Source organism: Rhodnius prolixus, unplaced genomic scaffold, assembly GCF_049639745.1.
Source record: "Rhodnius prolixus isolate KJV_2025 unplaced genomic scaffold, Rpr scaffold_7, whole genome shotgun sequence".
Lineage (NCBI taxonomy): Eukaryota > Metazoa > Arthropoda > Insecta > Hemiptera > Reduviidae > Rhodnius > Rhodnius prolixus.
Genome location: NW_027411582.1, coordinates 26,471,883 through 26,481,336, shown reverse-complemented (window position 1 = coordinate 26,481,336; position 9,454 = coordinate 26,471,883).

The following is a 9,454-nucleotide window of genomic DNA, read 5'->3' as shown; positions in this document are numbered from 1 at the left end:
GTTGCCGTTCAGATCAATCTCTGATCTCCACCAATCTCTGTTCTGCCAGTCACCCAATCCTCTGGCAGCCTCCTCAATCTCCTTTTCCCACTTTCTAGGTGATCTTCCTCTTCTTCTATTTCTTTAGGGCGTCCATCCACTTACCATTTCTGGCCACCTGCCGGGGGAGGCATCCTCCTGAGGTATCCATACCATCTTAACTTTTCTCTTCACATTGTTTCTACTATCCCCCATTTGATGTCTAACATCCCTTGTTGCTCATTCTGCCAATTCCAGTTTTTTTTTTTTTTTTTGCAAGCACCTCCTCCTATAGTCCATTTCTACAACTCCTATCTTTGAACGACCATCACCCTTTGTGACGACCATCTGAAGATGCAACTTTTGTTTAAAGCATCCTTGATTTTTCAAAGAATGAGGCTATAAAGATTTAAATTTATTGTGAAAATTTGAGAAGTTAGTCATAGTTAGGTTTTTACACCTCTTCAAGGCAATTTCAGACGAATTACGTTTGCCTTATGTTAAAAATTGTAGATGGCGCATTAAGAAGCAAATTTACTTTAAGTCACAGAAGAGATTAGTTCAGCTGATACTTATTTGATTCCTTTTCCAATGAAACTTAAATGTTTGTAGACTTAAATTAAAAGAAAAAAAAGAAGCTGGAAAAAACCGGATAAATAAGGTTAGTTTGGAACGATAAACATTCAAAATGTTCAATGATAAATAGTTGTTAACAGAGACGAAAGCTCTTCCATTTGGAAGGATCTCTGAAGACAACTAGGAATGTTGTGTTTTATTTGGTAGGAGCGATTGACAAAATGTGAAGACTTACAAAACCATTAATAATAGAGTATTTGGACCTCTAAGAGTTTTTTTTTGGGGGGGGGAAGGGGTTGCAGAGGGACGAGAGCAGAATTGGACAGTCTAGTCTGTCTTGGTTCGTTAATCATTCAGCCTGTCTTGTCTCCTTCATCCTTCGGACATCTCGCCTGTTTCTTCATGAGCATTATTCACTTCTTTTTTTATGTGCGGTGGCCAAAGAGGAACAAAAAAAACAAAAACAAATGTTCTTTGGTAAATTTTCTTTATACAAATGGTCACATTTATGTCAGCAAGTGGCCATCAAATTAAAGCTATGGAAAATATACTGTTCTTCCAGCTTCTTATCATAGTTTCTTTATTCTTCATGAACCCCTGTAGGGGGAAGTGGATTAGCACCCTTCTTCAGGGTGCTTGACGTCTCTGCGGGTATCCCAGCTTAACGACATGAACATGCGCAACATATACTGGTTTCACCTCCAGTACATTTACACAGTACACATAGGGCATAGTCATCTGTACAAGGAGGGGGGGGATTATTAGCTCGGAAGCATTGTTGCAGATTGTGTCAGGAAGAGGAGGATACGGCCTCTAACTGGCTTTGCCAGTGATTGCGATCTTTGAGACCAAAGGAGATAGTAGCGCAAAAAGAACTAGTAGGGAAAGTCTTCAACCTCTTTAGTAGGGGAGGTTTCGTCTACTAGATTCAAAGGAGAGGGCACAATAAGCCTCTCGTGGCTTAGGCATAGGCCTCGTTCCGATAATCTAAGCTACTAATCTACTATTCTTCATGAAAAGAACTTCACAAACTCTATCTAGTTCAGTACTTATCAAGATAATCGTTCGCCAGCTGATATAATTCTAGAAAAGCTGCTTAGTTTGGCGCACGTCTTTTTCAATGAAATAGATAAACGAAAGTAGAAGTTAAGAACACTTGGAAATAACTAATTATAAGACTAGAATAAGACTAGCAATTGACAAAAATAAACTATAGAACTAGGTAAATTATGAAAGCTAGATAATCTGGTTAAGAATTGAATCTAACTGTTGGCAATTTAACACAAACATCTTTGCAGTGTCTCGTTTTCATGATTTACCCACCTTATTGGTTCAACCTATTTCGTCTTTTGATCTTATTCAACCTAATTAATCCACTAAATCTATCTCTAACTTTTGAGCATTAATAATTTTCAATTTTCGAATTCCTACATTAAAATATCCTGACTGATTGTGCTGCCATTAATATAACAGAACAGCTAATTTAAATTCTCTCTAAGCTTAAGGTGATGATGAATTTGCCTTTTGTTACATTTAGGATATTCGCATATAGTTCGCATGGTACCATGGATAATTTGAGTGCAACTTCTCAAAACATAACAAATAATCTGGTCAGAAAATTTCATATATTTAATTCTGTAATGCGCGCTATAATTGGCTATGCTGCTCAGGTCTGGGGATCTACTTGGTATGATCAGGTGGAGAAAATTTACACATCTTTTTTAGAATGAAATTGTTTATGCTGCCAAGTTAGACATCAAACTACATATTGTACCTAGAGACCAACAGTGACCCGTTCTTCTGTTTTATGTTCAATTTACAGTATAGTTATGTACAAAAAGTATTACTGTTGCCTTATTCACGGCTCCCCTATATATTTTAGCGCAGGAAGCGATAAAAAAGAAATTGTTTAGGTACAAAGATTATCTCGATCTGTGTATAAGAAACATGGCATAGCCCAGATCAATTACATTTCAGCAAATAAAATCAAATTGTCTAATAATGAATTGATGTTGGGAATAAAATCAGAATTTTGGGGATAGTCTGTTACGAAAAGCAAATAGCTTGAAATTCCATGGTATTTACAAAGAATTATTGTTGGATTTAGGGGAAAACGGGTATATTAATTATAAACAGTGTGAAATTTATTAATGTAATAATGAAGCTGAGAGGTGCACTGTTTAAATTAAATTTTAGTGTAAACAGGGACGAAAATAGGCATTATTGTTCTCTCTGTAATCTTGGAGCGATTGAAGATATCATCCATTTTATTGGGGAATGTCCGATTTTACAGGAGTTCAGGGTACAGTACTTGGGAAATAGAAAACTCAATAAAGGTGAGATTATTCTTTATTTGAATGGCCTTGATTGGTGCAAGCTGTATAGGTACACAATATCCGCTTGGAGTTATAGACAATTCTTTAATATATCATTTTAATTTTTAATATATTTACAGAAATATGTTTACTTTTGTAGTTTATGTTATTGTAAAGTTGAGAGACAACTCGGCAGACGGACTAAGTCCATGCTCGAAGTGTGTTAAGTTTTGAACTAGAGAAATGTTTTGCTTAGTTTTGAAATATTTTGCTATAGTTAGGATATTGTGTGTTTATAAGTTTTGACTATTATTATTATTATTATTATTAGTCTGGTCAATAATCAATACTAAAGTCGGAAGTGCTGTGTATGATCCGGTTCGGAACTATTTTACGATAATTAAATTACAAGATGAGGCGTTCATCTATAGGTAGAAATTATAGGCATTTTTAAAGAGAAGGGAGTCTGCATTAATTTTTTGTGGGTAAGGGGTCATTGTGGTATAAAAGAGAATGAAATTGTTGATACACTTGCAAAGGAAGCCACCAATAGTGGGGGAAATGGCTAATTATAAATTACCACACACCGATATCAAGTGAACAATCGCAGAAGCACACTACAAAAATGGCCAGACAGATTACAGTAATGGTAATAAAGGGAGATTCTATAAAACTATGGCAGATCAGTCACCTAGACAACCATGGTTTAAGGGGAACTGTCACTAATAAATGAGTTGTTACGACAATAAGCTGGCTGAGAGCGAACCTCGCGCTGTGTGCGGATCGTATCTACACAGGATCAACAAAAGGTCCTCCTCTCCTCTTTGCGTAGATTGCAATGAGGAGGAGGATTTCAAACATATAATAATGATATGTCCACTTTTTGTAGCAGAAAGGAAACGAATGTTTGACGATATATACAGGTATTTAGATGCACCATTTCGCTACGAAGATATAATATTCTCCACCAACATATATGTGCTTAAGTCTATAGCAGAGCTAGCAATGAAATATGAGTGTATCTAAAAGTTGTAGAATGAATGGAAGAAAATGATTAGAGAAGGATTACGTGATTTTAATTTCGGTTAAGTTATAAGGATGGCAGGAGCACAGAGTACTGATCCATCCATTAGTTGTAAGTTTGTATGTAAATAGTTGTATATAGTAGAGGGATGAATGTGTGAAGCGAATGTATTTATAAGTAAGAATGGAGAGTGAGTGATATTCTAGTGATAAGCACCTAGACGATGCTGGCTGAATGGCGAAAGGCAATGCCAAAAAAAAGCAAAAAAAAAATTAGTCTGGTCAGAATGAAAGACCATCAGAACCGGGTAGCCTTGTTTGGAGTACTGATTGCTCTATAATCAATATTTTAACCCTTTGTAACTTCTACTTCTAGATGGTGTTACAAGAAGTTTATAAAATCTGCTTTCTTAAAGTTGAAACATTTCTCTAATACTACAACAACTTTTGTAAGATATAAATTAACATTAATTCTTTGATGAATTACACAGAGAAATGCGTTAATAAATATTAATTTAAATAAATGAATAAAGGGGGATTTGTAGATGTAAAAATTACTGGATTATGGACGGTAGAGTTCAGGATAAAGATTCCAGGCTATTATATAATAAATGGTTCAGCATCCTGCATGGTCGCCAGGACCGCTATTCTAATAGTTGGTGTTGGTGTGATGAAGTAAATTCTGGAATAAAACTGACTGTGGAGGCGCTGTTATAAATTATCCTATCTCCTCTTCTATCTTTCCCCGAGTAAAGCATTTTTTTTTTTTTATTTCACTCTAAGCTTGTAATCAATCTCCAAGTTACTTTAAGCCCTTTGTGAACGGATGAGCTCGTGGGGGAGGTTTTTCACTTAAAATACACCAAAACATACATACCTATTAATTAAGAGTGTGAAGCTGAAAAAAAAACACACAAAATAACTGGTAATTTATAAGATTGACCATGGGTGAGAGAGGAGATCGTATAAATTAATGTATTTTAGATGATATGTTAATTAACAGCATGGCTTGATCAATGTTTTTACATTGAAACAATCTGTGAAGTGATTGAATTTGAGTAGAAATGAAACAAAACTAAAGAAAAATAATCCGGAAATAATAATAATAATAATAATAATCCGGAAATACGAGGGTCGTTTGAAAAACCCATGCAAAGTCAGAGAGATAGCACCACTGGCGCGTATCGAGGTTATGTTTAGTTAGTAGCATCTCTTGGAAGAACACACACCATGTTTCAGCCAGATCGGTCTATTTATTTGTGTTTGGCATTCGTTTGAATCGAGGTAGTCGAGTGATTTTCAAAAAATGGACGAAAAAGAATTTCGTGTGTTGATTAAACACTACTTTATGAAAGGCAAAACGCCTCAGGAGACTAAAGAGAAGCTTGATAAATATTATGGTGACTCTGCACCTTCGATTAGAACAGTTTATAAATGGTTTCAAAATTTTCGGAGTGGCCATATGGGCACAAGTGACGCTGAACGTTCTGGATGCCCTGTTGAGGTTACTGCTCTAGAAATCATTGATAAAATCCATGATATGGTGATGGATGACAGAAGAGTGAAGGTGCGTGAGATTGCTAGTGCTGTGGGCATCTCGAATGAACGGGTACATAATATTTTGCATCAACATTTGGACATGACAAAGCTATCCGCAAGATGGGTGCCGCGATTGCTCACGCTTGACCAAAAACGAAATCGTGTGAAGTGTTGCAAGGACGGTTTGCAGCTGTTCCAGAAGAATCCGCAGGACTTTAAGCGTCGTTTCGTCACTGTGGATGAAACATTGATACATCACTACATTCCTGAGACCAAAGAACAATCTAAACAATGGGTTACCAAGGGGGAATCTGCGCCAAAAAAGGCGAAGACCGTTCCTTCGGCCGGAAAGATTATGGCGACTGTCTTTTGGGATTCGCAAGGAATAATCCTCATCGACTATCTGGAAAAGGGTAAAACTATTACAGGTGCATATTATTCATCGTTATTGGACCGTTTGAAAACCGAGCTGCAAGAAAAAGCGCCCACGATTGGCCCACAAAAAAGTCCTTTTCCATCACGACAACGCACCAGCTCACACCTCAGCAGTTGTGGTCGCAAAATTAATGGAAATAGGGTTCCAACTCGTTTCACATCCCCCCCCCCCTATTCTCCATACTTGGCTCCCTCGGACTATTTGTTCCCCAATATGAAGAAATGGCTGGCGGGAAAAAGATTTTATTCAAACGAGGAGGTGATTGCAGAAACGAATGGCTATTTTTCAGACTTGGGCAAATCCTATTATTCGGAAGGGATCAACAAACTAGAGCAGCGTTGGTCGAAGTGTATAAGCCTAAAAGGAGACTATGTTGAAAAATAAAAAAGGTTTACCCCCAAAAATTAAGTAGTTTTTATTTTTGCACGGACTTTTCAAACGACCCTCGTAGTGCTCAATACTAACAGGGAATAAATACTTTGGATTAAATAAGAAACAGCTATCTCACAGTTTATTATTTTTTTTATTTTGACATTCTTCGTTGTATGACCACAATAAATTGAAAACAAATATTAAAATTCATCAAAACTTTTGACGAACAAATTATTTTTTTTTATATATATTTTACAAAAAAGAGGTGGAATACAATAATTTATTAATATAATAAAGTGGAAATAAATTAATCAATTAATTGAAAAAATAAATTAATAAATTGTAACATAAAAATTGATTTTTTCGTTTCAAGTTTAAACATTTTTTTTTTGTTTAAAGTTAATGTTTATTTAAGTGTTAATAACATTTCGTTAATTATAAATATCATATATGTAAGTATTAATTAAGTAGAATACAGAGTAAGAATAATTTGTTTACATAACTCTTAAATATTATAAGAAATTTAGTTTTGTTTTGTAATTTTTTTTTCATAAATTTACAATATAATGTACAATTTTCATTTATTTTACAATTTGATTTTGTTTTTTTAATTTAGTTTATTTAAATAATAAATATATATGTATTTTTTTTTTTATTTATATGTATATATTTATATAATTTAAATATTATAAATATTTCACAAATCACACAATATGCCTACACTAAATTTGTTTTATTTTATTTTTTAATTTAATTTAATTTGTAATTTCTTTTTAAAATATGAAGTCAACCATTTAGAATGTGGAGTTAAAAGTTTTCTGTTTTTTTTAATTTAAACTTTATTACAAGTTATTCTTTTTTAATTTTTACATTACAAAAAATAAAAATAATTATAAACTTATTTTATTTTCAAACTTTAATTATATTTAAAGTAATTTTGAAGTATATGCATTTAAAAAAACAACAAATTGGTGTATTTTAGTTGCATCTAATTTCTTTAATTCAAACAATTGAATAATTATAATTATAATTAATTAAAAAAAAAGGAATTATATTCAGCTGATTTACATATTACTCATGTGGTACTTAAGATAGATTAATTGTTTTCAGTTATTTTAATTGTCTATTAATTATTAATGATTTTGCATTGAAGAAATCCATAGTGAATCCATTGAATCACTCCATCCTGCTTTTAGTTTTAATGAACAACAATATTGGACATTCACAGAACTGCTAGAAAGTAGTGCAGAAACTATCTACTAGATAAAAGTTGTATTTTTTTTTTTACAAAAGGCGAACAGCCAAAATGGGTAGTAACGCTATCATCCTAAAAAAAGTTGGTATCAAGTTATTAAACTTAACACAAAATATAATTTTCTTGTGATTGACAACAAATCTCTTACGGTAAAAGATCTACAAGATATTTTTAAGTAAAAAAAATTATTCTTTTTTAATTGACTTCTGCTAAATGCACATTAAAGTAGGATGTGCAATGTTTTTCCTTTTATTGGACAAAACTGTCATTTTATTGCAAGCAATCTATTAATAGAACTTATATTTTTCTCTGTGAATAAAAACGACAGTTTTTTCTGCAACAAAGTGAGTTACAATTTGACCAATTATTCTACTATAAAGCGATGAACAAATTTTGAACATTTTATTTTGTAAGGAGTAATGATTCTTTTTTGTTAAAAAAGAAAACCCTAAACCCTAAAAGTGGGAAATTCAATGAAATGTTGCCACATGGAATGCACAAGACCCATTCACAATAAAGTCAAGTTTTTTAGTTAAAACAATTTGTTTGAAGTTACAAAATATTTATGCTTTTAACATCAACTGCACCTGATTCATCATACAAACAGAAACTTTATTGGAATATCTTTATAGAAAATCAAAAAGAATAAAGATTATTACCAATTTCACTCATAATTTTTCATTTATTTTTTGCCAAGCTTTCAATCTTGGGAAACAGCTCATCTTCAGGGCTGTGGCCAACTAGAACTTCAAGCTGCAACTAATCTGTTCACTACAAAATATGTTCCTCAGCCCAGAATAAGACCTAGTTCCCCAAAGTTAAAAGCTTCACAAAATATAAATAAAAAAATGTGACTGAAATTGGTAATAATCTTTCTTTTCGGATTAATGAATCTATCACCAAAAAATGATGAACAATACTGTAATTATTTTCTGTATTTACTGTCACAAATTATGCTATTTTATTTTTTTTACAATTATTCTAGGCTAGATTAGCTGTCACACAATTGGAAAAGTGTCACTTCTTCGGACACCAAAAGATTCTCTTTAAGTTTCAAATACATTGTTACTAAACTTTCAAAAAGAAGCTCTGATTCACCTAATTGTAAAAATAATATGATGATCAAAATTCGTATAATAATTTACATTTCTTTTGATTTTTTTGTTTAATTAACTTGAAAACTAAAATAAATAAATGAAATATTCAAAAACATAAGTATAAATAGTCAGATTTAACAAAGCAAAGATTTTTATTGTTTTATAAACAAAATTTTTAGTTTCATTTTTATACAATTGACAGCGTTACTGTAGTATGAACATTGCAGCCAGTAATTTACTTTATTTACCCACATTTATGTTGTACAAGGCAGCTGAATATAATGATTTACAGTTTGCTTGCTTTTAAGTCGTTTATTGTGACCTTTTTTTTTTTTTTAGATCAGAAATATTCGTTTTATGGTTCCGCTGTGGCAAAACCAGAAAATCTATTTACAGGACTTTTGGGCGAAAGTGGTAGGTGGGAATTCTTCTTAAATATCATTTCATTGTAAAGTACTGATATTTTTGAAGGCCATTGGCGCTTAAGAAGACTTGGAAGGATCGTCAGGAATTGTTCGGGAAGTGAAAGGGAGAGAGACTAAAGGATTTGGATGTGCTGGTAAGATGTTGTGAATTTTTTTTAAATAGCGGATTGAGGTTATGTTGTTCAGGAAAGGAATATTGGGATCCTAATGTATGGTACGACTGGATACATAGAAAGGAGCATTGACAGCATTGTGCGGTGGAGTTTTTGATAGCAAGGTTTGCATTCTAAGGAGAATAGAGTCCGCTTTGCAGAAACCCATGGTTCGAAGCACAAGAATTCATATTGGTTTACAGTAAACTGTTGTACATGAGTCGTTTGTTCTATAGTGATATTCAC